Genomic DNA, 15,068 nt, shown 5'->3' with positions numbered 1-15,068 from the left:
CAAAAAGCATTTTCAAAATTTCCGGCATTACTTTTTTAGAATCTATACTTTACTAAGAAAGTCTAATCCCAAATATAATGGGCGTCGGGGTGGTGGTGATTAAAGCTCTTACAGTTATTTACGATAATCCTTTTAATCAATCAAAGACTGAACCTGGACATGATGTTTTTAATGTGACCACAACCTTTCGAAACCGAAACTAAGGAGACTCCTAATCCGGCCTTGTGGAACGCATCTACAGTTGTGTTAACAGGAGGGCATCAGGAGTCACGATGTTTTATTCATTTCAGATGCGTTCCATATTTGGAGGGAGGTTACACTACCGACATTACATATGAGTCATATTGCCCGCTAACACAGCTCTCAACACATCAATGACATCATCGTGTCTGGGTTCCATATTACCTGGAGTCAAAGAGGGTATGCTGACCATCTACAACGACAGATTCACAAGGTGGAGGCCAATGAGGAGGGAAGGCGGGAGGATCTAGTGATAAAATACAGCTCGTGGAAACTGGGTTCCACTGAGGCATTTTACTGACTTAAGGAACCTGTAATGACGGTATTGTTAGCACAGGTCGTCATACATCAAAGGGGATGTTTGGCTTGCTGTTTTAACGCCGCATTCATGCAATTTATGACATCCGTCTACAATCGTGTCTTGACAACAATCGAGTGACTGACAAGATGAAAATTGCATCAAACAGAGTCCAGCGAAGTCTGACTACATCCAGTCCGCTAGTTACAAGCATGGGCGCGTAGAAGCCAACACTTACCCGGATCTGGACGGGTATGGGGTTACGACGTTAGCATTGGTGATGACCTATGCCTAATGGGTCACATGATGTGATCTGTGTCAGGGAATGTGCCACGTGATAACAGCGTTATGCAATATCAAGATGAACAAGCATGCATACAGACTGATACATCAAATAATTCAAAAGTAGAAAGAAATAACTGGATTACATTGACACGAAGTGCCTGCATCCTTGCGCCCATTAGCCTTGATTGTGTTGTGCAGTTCAGACATAGTGCCCTTGCATTACATTGACGCAAGTGCCTGGATCCTCGCGTGTGATTGTGATTGTGTTGCGAAGTTCTAGACGCCAGTGCCCGCTTGTATTACATTGGCTTTGAAGTGCCTGGATCCTCGCGCCCATTGTGATTGTGTTGTGCAGTTCAGACATTGTGCCCTTGTATTGCATTGACACCAAGTGCCTGGATCCTCGCGCCCATTGTGATTGTGTTGTGCAGTTCAGACATAGTGCCCTTGTATAGAGCGACGTGTCTTCCTGTAGGTTACTGGAGCACTGTGAGACGAGAATCATTACTTAATCAGCCAGCGGTTCAAATAGTCGTCACTCGCCTGTTCTGTATTTTGTGTTTATTTTCAGGAATATTTGTAAATATGTGATGCTATATATTTGGGAAGGGCCCCTCCCTATATGCTTGTTCTACGCTGTGTAAAGCCCATCCTGCGAAGACAACTCGACGATTAGAGTCAGACTCACTCTACTGAAACAAGAGGGCAGCAGCAGTAGCAGTAACAGTAGCAAGGGGTAGGGTACTTTATACATCCCATTATGATTATCGATTTTTTTTTTGTGTGTTGTGTTTTTCAAACCCAGAACCTGTGCAATCATTACATGTGCAATCCTAAACCGCCCCGTCATGTGTACATCTCTGACTTCTATGCCTCACCCCACCACACCACCCCCACCACGCCCTAACCCACTAGCTCTATCAGTTCACTGCCTAGCCAGTTGTGTTAATTATCTTGTTCTCTTGTTTACTTTGTTACACTCAAGTAAATAGCTACTTTGCCTCCACTTCATGTTAACATTCCTCCTTGACAACGGTACAAATATCTGTATCGAAACGTCACACTCTCCAGCTCGTAATAAAGAGTTGTCATAAAGTTTGTCCATATTGTTTACATTGCGTCATTGCTTCACCAGCTTCTGACAGCGACTTACGCAGTTCTGTGTGGGACTGCTGTTGTTCGCAGCTTGTAAAAGTATTTAAAATTCAGGACCCGTGAAGATCCGGGGTGGGAATAGGTCTTCAGCAACCCATGTGCTTGCCATAAAAGGCGACTATCTTGTCGTAAGAGGCGACTAACGGGATCGAGGTGGTCAGTTTCGCTGGCTTGGTTGACACATGTCATCGGTTCCAATTGCGCAGATCGATGCTCATGCTGTTGATCACTGGATTGTCTGGTCAGACTCGATTATTTACAGACCGCCGTCATATGGCTGGAATATTGCTGAGTCGCGGCGTAAAACTAAACTCACTCACTCACTCGCACTTTAAAATTCAGGCGATACTATTGTTTATGCATTAAGACTGATCTATAGCATGGCCTGCCAAACGACACTGGTTCCTGAATTACACATTTTTATTATTTGAACGCCAGTGATAAACCATACATCATTTAATACAAACTATTTCTTTCTCCCAAACCCGCACCACATAAAAGTAGGTTTATGAGAGAGCATGTGAATAGCAAGAACATTCTCAGCGTGTTTGTTGCAGCTGGTACATTGTCATGCACATTGTGTGTATTCTACATTAGGAACATTGTGAGGCATGTCTGTTTTACATCTGGTACATTGTCAGCACATGTGTATTCTAGCAGGAACATTGTGAGCATGTCTGTTTTACATCTGGTACATTGTCAGCACATGTGTATTCTAGCAGGAACATTGTGAGAACGTCTGTTTTACATCTGGTACATTGTCAGCATGTCTGTTTTACATCTGGTACATTGTCAGCACATGTGTATTCTAGCAGGAACATTGTAAGCATGTCTGTTTTACATCTGCTACATTGTCAGCACATGTGTATTCTAGCAGGAACATTGTGAGCATGTATGTTCTACATCTGCTACATTGTCATTGCAGTACATGTGTATTCTAGCAGGAACATTGTGAGCATGTCTGTTTTACATCTGCTACATTGTCAGCACATGTATATTCTAGCAGGAACATTGTGAGCATGTCTGTTTTACATCTGCTACATTGTCAGCACATGTGTATTCTAGCAGGAACATTGTGAGCATGTCTGTTTTACATCTGCTACATTGTCAGCACATGTATATTCTAGCAGGAACATTGTGAGCATGTCTGTTTTACATCTGGTACATTGTCAGCACATGTATATTCTAGCAGGAACATTGTGAGCATGTCTGTTTTACATCTGGTACATTGTCAGCACATGTGTACTCTAGCAGGAACATTGTGAGCATGTCTGTTTTACATCTCGTACATTGTCAGCACATGTATATTCTAGCAGGAACATTGTGAGCATGTCTGTTTTACATCTCGTACATTGTCATGTCTGCACATTGTCAGCATTCTAGCAGGAACATTGTGAGCATGTCTGTTTTACATCTGGTACATTGTCAGCACATGTATATTCTAGCAGGAACATTGTGAGCATGTCTGTTTTACATCTGGTACATTGTCAGCACATGTATATTCTAGCAGGAACATTGTGAGCATGTCTGTTTTACATCTCGTACATTGTCAGCACATGTGTATTCTAGCAGGAACATTGTGTCTGTTTTACATCTGGCATCAGAGCATGTCTATTTTACATCAGATTTACATTGTCAGCACATGTGTATTCTAGCAGGAACATTGTGAGCATGTCTGTTTTACATCAGTGCATTGTCAGCACATGTATATTCTAGCAGGAACATTGTGAGCATGTCTGTTTTCATCTGGTACATTGTCAGCACATGTATATTCTAGCAGGAACATTGTGAGCATGTCTGTTTTACATCTGGTGCATTGTCAGCACATAGTGTATTCTAGCAGGAACATTGTGAGCATGTCTGTTTTACATCTGGTACATTGTCAGCACATGTATATTCTAGCAGGAACATTGTGAGCATGTCTGTTTTACATCGGGTACATTGTCAGCACATGTGTATTCTAGCAGGAACATTGTGAGCATGTCTGTTTTACATCAGGTACATTGTCAGCACATGTATGTTCTAGCATGAACATTGTGAGCATGTCTGTTTTACATCTCGTACATTGTCAGCACACGTGTATTCTAGCAGGAACATTGTGAGCATGTCTGTTTTACATCTGGTACATTGTCAGCACACGTGTATTCTAGCAGGAACATTGTGAGCATGTCTGTTTTACATCTGGTACATTGTCAGCACACGTGTATTCTAGCAGGAACATTGTGAGCATGTCTGTTTTACATCTCGTACATTGTCAGCTCATGTATACTCTAGCAGGAACATTGTGAGCATGTCTGTTTTACATCTCGTACATTGTCAGCACACGTGTATTCTAGCAGGAACATTGTGAGCATGTCTGTTTTACATCGATCTGGTACATTGTCAGCACATGTTTATTCTAGCAGGAACATTGTGAGCATGTCTGTTTTACATCTCGTACATTTTCAGCACATGTGTATTCTCACAGGAACATAGTGAACATGTCTGTTTTACATCTCGTACGTCAGCACATGTAATATTTATTGTCAGCACATGTCTGTTCTAGCAGGAACATTGTGAGCATGTCTGTTTTACATCAGGTACATTGTCAGCACATGTATATTCTAGCAGGAACATTGTGAGCATGTCTGTTTAACATCGGGTACATTGTCAGCACATGTATATTCTAGCAGGAACATTGTGAGCATGTCTGTTTTACATCTCGTACATTGTCAGCACATGTATATTCTAGCAGGAACATTGTGAGCATGTCTGTTTTCATCGGGTACATTGTCAGCACATGTGTATTCTAGCAGGAACATTGTGAGCATGTCTGTTGTACATCTCGTACATTGTCAGCTCATGTATACTCTAGCAGGAACATTGTGAGCATGTCTGTTTTACATCTCGTACATTGTCAGCACATGTGTATTCTAGCAGGAACATTGTGAGCATGTCTGTTTTACATCTCGTACATTGTCAGCACATGTGTATTCTAGCAGGAACATTGTGAGCATGTCTGTTTTACATCGGGTACATTGTCTGGTACATTGTCAGCACATGTATATTCTAGCAGGAACATTGTGAGCATGTCTGTTTTACATCGGGTACATTGTCAGCACATGTGTATTCTAGCAGGAACATTGTGAGCATGTCTGTTTTACATCTGGTACATTGTCAGCACATGTATATTCTAGCAGGAACATTGTGAGCATGTCTGTTTTACATCTCGTACATTGTCAGCACATGTATATTTCTAGCAGGAACATTGTGAGCATGTCTGTTTTACATCTGGTACATTGTCAGCACATGTATATTGTTGTATTCTAGCAGGAACATTGTGTATTCTAGCAGGAACATTGTGAGCATGTCTGTTTTACATCTCGTACATTGTCAGCACATGTATATTCTAGCAGGAACATTGTGAGCATGTCTGTTTTACATCTCGTACATTTTCAGCACATGTGTACTCTAGCAGGAACATTGTGAACATGTCTGTTTTACATCTGGTACATTGTCAGCACATGTGTACTCTAGCAGGAACATTGTGAGCATGTCTGTTTTACATCTGGTACATTGTCAGCACATGTGTATTCTAGCAGGAACATTGTGAGCATGTCTGTTTTACATCGGGTACATTGTCAGCACATGTATATTCTAGCAGGAACATTGTGAGCATGTCTGTTTTACATCGGGTACATTGTCAGCACATGTGTATTCTAGCAGGAACATTGTGAGCATGTCTGTTTTACATCTGGTACATTGTCAGCACATGTATATTCTAGCAGGAACATTGTGAGCATGTCTGTTTTACATCTCGTACATTGTCAGCACACGTGTATTCTAGCAGGAACATTGTGAGCATGTCTGTTTTACATCTCGTACATTGTCAGCACACGTGTATTCTAGCAGGAACATTGTGAGCATGTCTGTTTTACATCGGGTACATTGTCAGCACACGTGTATTCTAGCAGGAACATTGTGAGCATGTCTGTTGTACATCTCGTACATTGTCAGCTCATGTATACTCTAGCAGGAACATTGTGAGCATGTCTGTTTTACATCTCGTACATTGTCAGCACACGTGTATTCTAGCAGGAACATTGTGAGCATGTCTGTTTTACATCTCGTACATTGTCAGCACACGTGTATTCTAGCAGGAACATTGTGAGCATGTCTGTTTTACATCGGGTACATTGTCAGCACACGTGTATTCTAGCAGGAACATTGTGAGCATGTCTGTTTTACATCGGGTACATTGTCAGCACATGTATATTCTAACAGGAACATTGTGAGCATGTCTGTTTTACATCTCGTACATTGTCAGCACACATGTATTCTAGCAGGAACATTGTGAGCATGTCTGTTTTACATCGGGTACATTGTCAGCACACGTATATTCTAGCAGGAACATTGTGGTGAGCATGTCTGTTTTACATCTGGTACATTGTCAGCACACGTGTATTCTAGCAGGAACATTGTGAGCATGTCTGTTTTACATCGGGTACATTGTCAGCACATGTGTATTCTAGCAGGAACATTGTGAGCATGTCTGTTTTACATCGGGTACATTGTCAGCACATGTATATTCTAGCAGGAACATTGTGAGGCATGTCTGTTTTACATCTCGTACATTGTCAGCACACGTGTATTCTAGCAGGAACATTGTGAGCATGTCTGTTTTACATCTCGTACATTGTCAGCACATGTGTATTCTAGCAGGAACATTGTGAGCATGTCTGTTTTACATCTCGTACATTGTCAGCACATGTGTATTCTAGCAGGAACATTGTGAGCATGTCTGTTGTACATCTCGTACATTGTCAGCTCATGTATAGCGCATGTCTCTAGCAGGAACATTGTGAGCATGTCTGTTTTACATCTCGTACATTGTCAGCACACGTGTATTCTAGCAGGAACATTGTGAGCATGTCTGTTTTACATCTCGTACATTGTCAGCACACGTGTATTCTAGCAGGAACATTGTGAGCATGTCTGTTTTACATCATCGTACATTGTCAGCACATGTATATTCTAGCAGGAACATTGTGAGCATGTCTGTTTTACATCTGGTACATTGTCAGCACATGTGTATTCTAGCAGGAACATTGTGAGCATGTCTGTTTTACATCTGGTACAATGTCAGCACATGTATATTCTAGCAGGAACATTGTGAGCATGTCTATTTTACATCGGGTACATTGTCAGCACATGTATATTCAAGCAGGAACATTGTGAGCATGTCTGTTTTACATCTGGTACATTGTCAGCACATGTATATTCTAGCAGGAACAATGTGAGCATGTCTGTCTTACATCTCGTACATTGTCAGCACATGTATATTCTAGCAGGAACATTGTGAGCATGTCTGTTTTACATCTCGTACATTGTCAGCACATGTATATTCTAGCAGGAACATTGTGAGGATGTCTGTTTTCATCTGGTACATTGTCAGCACATGTGTATTCTAGCAGGAACATTGTGAGCATGTCTGTTTTACATCTCGTACATTGTCAGCACATGTATATTCTAGCAGGAACATTGTGAGCATGTCTGTTTTACATCTGGTACAATGTCAGCACATGTATATTCTAGCAGGAACATTGTGAGCATGTCTGTTTTACATCGGGTACATTGTCAGCACATGTATATTCTAGCAGGAACATTGTGAGCATGTCTGTTTTACATCTCGTACATTGTCAGCACACGTGTATTCTAGCAGGAACATTGTGAGCATGTCTGTTTTACATCTCTGTACATTGTCAGCACATGTATATTCTAGCAGGAACATTGTGAGCATGTCTGTTTTACATCTGGTACATTGTCAGCACATGTGTATTCTAGCAGGAACATTGTGAGCATGTCTGTTTTACATCGGGTACATTGTCAGCACACGTGTATTCTAGCAGGAACATTGTGAGCATGTCTGTTTTACATCGGGTACATTGTCAGCACATGTATATTCTAGCAGGAACATTGTGAGCATGTCTGTTTTACATCTGGTACATTGTCAGCACACGTGTATTCTAGCAGGAACATTGTGAGCATGTCTGTTTTACATCTGGTACATTGTCAGCACACGTGTATTCTAGCAGGAACATTGTGAGCATGTCTGTTTTACATCTGGTACATTGTCAGCACATGTATATTCTAGCAGGAACATTGTGAGCATGTCTGTTTTACATCTGGTACATTGTCAGCACATGTGTATTCTAGCAGGAACATTGTGAGCATGTCTGTTTTACATCTCGTACATTGTCAGCACATGTGTATTCTAGCAGGAACATTGTGAGCATGTCTGTTTTACATCTCGTACATTGTCAGCACATGTATGTTCTAGCAGGAACATTGTGAGCATGTCTGTTTTACATCTGGTACATTGTCAGCACATGTGTATTCTAGCAGGAACATTGTGAGCATGTCTGTTTTACATCTGGTACATTGTCAGCACATGTATATTCTAGCAGGAACATTGTGAGCATGTCTATTTTACATCGGGTACATTGTCAGCACATGTATATTCTAGCAGGAACATTGTGAGCATGTCTGTTTTACATCGGGTACATTGTCAGCACATGTATATTCTAGCAGGAACATTGTGAGCATGTCTGTTTTACATCTGGTACATTGTCAGCACATGTATATTCTAGCAGGAACATTGTGAGCATGTCTGTTTTACATCTCGTACATTGTCAGCACATGTATATTCTAGCAGGAACATTGTGAGCATGTCTGTTTTACATCTGGTACATTGTCAGCACATGTGTATTCTAGCAGGAACATTGTGAGCATGTCTGTTTTACATCTGGTACATTGTCAGCACATGTATATTCTAGCAGGAACATTGTGAGCATGTCTGTTTTACATCTGGTACATTGTCAGCACATGTATATTCTAGCAGGAACATTGTGAGCATGTCTGTTTTACATCTGTACATTGTCAGCACATTGTGTACTCTAGCAGGAACATTGTGAGCATGTCTGTTTTACATCTGGTACATTGTCAGCACATGTATATTCTAGCAGGAACATTGTGAGCATGTCTGTTTTACATCTGGTACATTGTCAGCACATGTGTATTCTAGCAGGAACATTGTGAGCATGTCTGTTTTACATCTGGTACATTGTCAGCACATGTGTATTCTAGCAGGAACATTGTGAGCATGTCTGTTTTACATCGGGTACATTGTCAGCACATGTATATTCTAGCAGGAACATTGTGAGCATGTCTGTTTTACATCTCGTACATTGTCAGCACACGTGTATTCTAGCAGGAACATTGTGAGCATGTCTGTTTTACATCTCGTACATTGTCAGCACACACGTGTATTCTAGCAGGAACATTGTGAGCATGTCTTTTTGTACATCTGGTACATTGTCAGCTCATGTATACTCTAGCAGGAACATTGTGAGCATGTCTGTTTTACATCCTCGTACATTGTCAGCACACGTGTATTCTAGCAGGAACATTGTGAGCATGTCTGTTTTACATCTGGTACATTGTCAGCACATGTATATTCTAGCAGGAACATTGTGAGCATGTCTGTTTTACATCTGGTACATTGTCAGCACATGTGTATTCTAGCAGGAACATTGTGAGCATGTCTGTTTTACATCTGGTACATTGTCAGTTCTAGCAGGAACATTGTCAGCACATGTATTCTAGCAGGAACATTGTGAGCATGTCTGTTTTACATCTAAGCACATGTGTATTTGTCAGCACATGTATATTCTAGCAGGAACATTGTGAGCATGTCTGTTTTACATCTGGTACATTGTCAGCACATGTATATTCTAGCAGGAACATTGTGAGCATGTCTGTTTTACATCTGGTACATTGTCAGCACATGTATATTCTAGCAGGAACATTGTGAGCATGTCTGTTTTACATCTCGTACATTGTCAGCACATGTATATTCTAGCAGGAACATTGTGAGCATGTCTGTTTTACATCTGGTACATTGTCAGCACATGTATATTCTAGCAGGAACATTGTGAGCATGTCTGTTTTACATCTGGTACATTGTCAGCACATGTGTATTCTAGCAGGAACATTGTGAGCATGTCTGTTTTACATCATTGTGAGCATGTCTGTTTTACATCTGGTACATTGTCAGCACATGTATATTCTAGCAGGAACATTGTGAGCATGTCTGTTTTACATCTGGTACATTGTCAGCACATGTGTATTCTGCAGGAACATTGTGAGCATGTCTGTTTTACATCTGGTACATTGTCAGCACATGTGTATTCTAGCAGGAACATTGTGAGCATGTCTGTTTTACATCTGGTACATTGTCAGCACATGTATATTCTAGCAGGAACATTGTGAGCATGTCTGTTTTACATCTGGTACATTGTCAGCACATGTGTATTCTAGCAGGAACATTGTGAGCATGTCTGTTTTACATCTGGTACATTGTCAGCACATGTATATTCTAGCAGGAACATTGTGAGCATGTCTGTTTTACATCTGGTACATTGTCAGCACATGTATATTCTAGCAGGAACATTGTGAGCATGTCTGTTTTACATCTGGTACATTGTCAGCACATGTATATTCTAGCAGGAACATTGTGAGCATGTCTGTTTTACATCTGGTACATTGTCAGCACATGTGTATTCTAGCAGGAACATTGTGAGCATGTCTGTTTTACATCTGTTACATTGTCAGCACATGTATATTCTAGCAGGAACATTGTGAGCATGTCTGTTTTACATCTGGTACATTGTGAGCATGTCTGTTTTACATCTGGTACATTGTCAGCACATGTATATTCTAGCAGGAACATTGTGAGCATGTCTGTTTTACATCTGGTACATTGTCAGCACATGTGTATTCTAGCAGGAACATTGTGAGCATGTCTGTTTTACATCTGGTACATTGTCAGCACATGTATATTCTAGCAGGAACATTGTGAGCATGTCTGTTTTACATCTGGTACATTGTCAGCACATGTATATTCTAGCAGGAACATTGTGAGCATGTCTGTTTTACATCTGTACATTGTCAGCACATGTATATTCTAGCAGGAACATTGTGAGCATGTCTGTTTTTACATCTCGTACATTGTCAGCACATGTGTATATTCTAGCAGGAACATTGTGAGCATGTCTGTTTTACATCTGGTACATTGTCAGCACATGTGTATTCTAGCAGGAACATTGTGAGGCATGTCTGTTTTACATCTGGTACATTGTCAGCACATGTGTATTCTAGCAGGAACATTGTGAGCATGTCTGTTTTACATCTGGTACATTGTCAGCACATGTATATTCTAGCAGGAACATTGTGAGCATGTCTGTTTTACATCTGCTACATTGTCAGCACATCTGTGTATTCTCAGCAGGAACATTGTGAGCATGTCTGTTTTACATCTGGGTACATTGTCAGCAGGAACATTTGAGCATGTATGTCTTACAGGAACATTGTGAGCATGTCTGTTTTACATCTGGTACATTGTCAGCACATGTGTATTCTAGCAGGAACATTGTGAGCACGGCATGTCTGTTTTACATCTGGTACATTGTCAGCACATGTGTATTCTAGCAGGAACATTGTGAGCGGGTACATTGTCAGAGCATGTATTCTGTTGTGACATCTCATCTGGTACATTGTCAGCACATGTATATTCTAGCAGGAACATTGTGAGCATGTCTGTTTTACATCTGGGTCAGCACATTATTGAGCAGGAACATGTGAGCATGTCTGTACATCTGGTACATTGTCAGCACATGTATATTCTAGCAGGAACATTGTGAGCATGTCTGTTTTACATCTGGTACATTGTCAGCACATGTGTATTCTAGCAGGAACATTGTGAGCATGTCTGTTTTACATCTGGTACATTGTCAGCACATGTATATTCTAGCAGGAACATTGTGAGCATGTCTGTTTTACATCTGGTACATTGTCAGCACATGTATATTCTAGCAGGAACATTGTGAGCATGTCTGTTTTACATCTGGTACATTGTCAGCACATGTGTATTCTAGCAGGAACATTGTGAGCATGTCTGTTTTACATCTGGTACATTGTCAGCACATGTATATTCTAGCAGGAACATTGTGAGCATGTCTGTTTTACATCTGCTACATTGTGAGCATGTCTGTTTTACATCTGGTACATTGTCAGCACATGTATATTCTAGCAGGAACATTGTGAGCATGTCTGTTTTACATCTGGTACATTGTCAGCACATGTATATTCTAGCAGGAACATTGTGAGCATGTCTGTTTTACATCTGGTACATTGTCAGCACATGTATATTCTAGCAGGAACATTGTGAGCATGTCTGTTTTACATCTGGTACATTGTCAGCATGTCTGTTTTACATCTGCTACATTGTCAGCACATGTATATTCTAGCAGGAACATTGTGAGCATGTCTGTTTTACATCTGGTACATTGTCAGCACATGTGTATTCTAGCAGGAACATTGTGAGCATGTCTGTTTTACATCTGGTACATTGTCAGCACATGTATATTCTAGCAGGAACATTGTGAGCATGTCTGTTTTACATCTGGTACATTGTCAGCACATGTGTATTCTAGCAGGAACATTGTGAGCATGTCTGTTTTACATCTGGGTACATTGTCAGCACATGTCTGTATTACAGCAGCTAGGAACATTGAGCATGTCTGTTTTACATCTGGTACATTGTCAGCACATGTGTATTCTAGCAGGAACATTGTGAGCATGTCTGTTTTACATCTGGTACATTGTCAGCACATGTATATTCTAGCAGGAACATTGTGAGCATGTCTGTTTTACATCTGATTTTTACATTGTCATTCAGCACATGTATATTCTAGCAGGAACATTGTGAGCATGTCTGTTTTACATCTGGTACATTGTCAGCACATGTGTATTCTAGCATGTCTGGAACATTGTGAGCATGTCTGTTTTACATCTGGTACATTGTCAGCACATGTATATTCTAGCAGGAACATTGTGAGCATGTCTGTTTTACATCTGGTACATTGTCAGCACATGTATATTCTAGCAGGAACATTGTGAGCATGTCTGTTTTACATCTGGTACATTGTCAGCACATGTGTATTCTAGCAGGAACATTGTGAGCATGTCTGTTTTACATCTGGTACATTGTCAGCACATGTATATTCTAGCAGGAACATTGTGAGCATGTCTGTTTTACATCTGGTACATTGTCAGCACATGTGTATTCTAGCAGGAACATTGTGAGCATGTCTGTTTTACATCTGGTACATTGTGAGCATGTCTGTTTTACACTTGTATATTCTGGCAGGGAACATTGTACATGTCTGTTTTTACATCTGGTGCATTGTCAGCACATGTATATTCTAGCAGGAACATTGTGAGCATGTCTGTTTTACATCTGGTACATTGTCAGCACATGTATATTCTAGCAGGAACATTGTGAGCATGTCTGTTTTACATCTGGTACATTGTGAGCATGTCTGTTTTACATCTGGTACATTGTCAGCACATGTATATTCTAGCAGGAACATTGTGAGCATGTCTGTTTTACATCTGTACATTGTCAGCACATGTATTCTAGCAGGAACATTGTGAGCATGTCTGTTTTACATCTGGTACATTGTCAGCACATGTATATTCTAGCAGGAACATTGTGAGCATGTCTGTTTTACATCTGGTACATTGTCAGCACATGTGTATTCTAGCAGGAACATTGTCGGAGCATGTCTGTTTTACATCTGGTACATTGTGAGCATGTCTGTTTTACATCTGGTACATTGTCAGCACATGTATATTCTAGCAGGAACATTGTGAGCATGTCTGTTTTACATCTGGTACATTGTCAGCACATGTATATTCTAGCAGGAACATTGTGAGCATGTCTGTTTTACATCTGGTACATTGTGAGCATGTCTGTTTTACATCTGGTACATTGTCAGCACATGTGTATTCTAGCAGGAACATTGTGAGCATGTCTGTTTTACATCTGGTACATTTACATTGTCAGCACATGTATATTCTAGCAGGAACATTGTGAGCATGTCTGTTTTACATCTGGTACATTGTCAGCACATGTATATTCTAGCAGGAACATTGTGAGCATGTCTGTTTTACATCTGGTACATTGTCAGCACATGTAGTATTCTAGCAGGAACATTGTGAGCATGTCTGTTTTACATCTGGTACATTGTCAGCACATGTGTATTCTAGCAGGAACATTGTGAGCATGTCTGTTTTACATCTGGTACATTGTGAGCATGTCTGTTTTACATCTGGTACATTGTCAGCACATGTGTATTCTAGCAGGAACATTGTGAGCATGTCTGTTTTACATCTGGTACATTGTCAGCACATGTATATTCTAGCAGGAACATTGTGAGCATGTCTGTTTTACATCTGGTACATTGTCAGCACATGTGTATTCTAGCAGGAACATTGTGAGCATGTCTGTTTTACATCTGGTACATTGTCAGCACATGTGTATTCTAGCAGGAACATTGTGAGCATGTCTGTTTTACATCTGCTACATTGTCAGCATGTCTGTTTTACATCTGGTACATTGTCAGGCATGTCTGTTTTACATCTGGTACATTGTCAGCACATGTGTATTCTAGCAGGAACATTGTGAGCATGTCTGTTTTACATCTGGTACATTGTCAGCACATGTGTATTCTAGCAGGAACATTGTGAGCATGTCTGTTTTACATCTGGTACATTGTCAGCACATGTATATTCTAGCAGGAACATTGTGAGCATGTCTGTTTTACATCTGGTACATTGTCAGCACATGTATATTCTAGCAGGAACATTGTGAGCATGTCTGTTTTACATCTGCTACATTGTCAGCACATGTATATTCTAGCAGGAACATTGTGAGCATGTCTGTTTTACATCTGGTACATTGTCAGCACATGTATATTCTAGCAGGAACATTGTGAGCATGTCTGTTTTACATCTGGCATTTGTCAGCACATGTGTATTCTAGTGAGCATGTCTGTTTTACATCTGGTACATTGTCAGCACATGTATATTCTAGCAGGAACATTGTGAGCATGTCTGTTTTACATCTGTCAGCACATGTACATTGAACATTGTGAGCATGTCTGTTTTACATCTGGTACGTGGCACACATTGTGAGCATGTCTGTACA

General features: G+C 40.6%; 1 long non-coding RNA gene across 1 annotated transcript in view; it reads left to right on the top strand.

Moving 5' to 3' along the window:
• Positions 1-1,427: 1,427 nt before the first annotated feature.
• LOC124285234 overlaps positions 1,428-15,068 on the top strand; it is a 52,719-nt gene continuing 39,078 nt past the window's right edge. Inside the window, exon 1 of the long non-coding RNA XR_006900760.1 lies at positions 1,428-1,559. This is a non-coding gene — a long non-coding RNA (uncharacterized LOC124285234). The remainder of the gene's footprint in view (positions 1,560-15,068) is intronic.

This window comes from Haliotis rubra, unplaced genomic scaffold (assembly GCF_003918875.1).
Source record: "Haliotis rubra isolate DU_JTF1 unplaced genomic scaffold, ASM391887v1 Scf355, whole genome shotgun sequence".
NCBI lineage: Eukaryota > Metazoa > Mollusca > Gastropoda > Lepetellida > Haliotidae > Haliotis > Haliotis rubra.
Note: the sequence above shows the minus strand (reverse complement) of the source record. Positions and strands in the feature narration are given on the sequence as shown.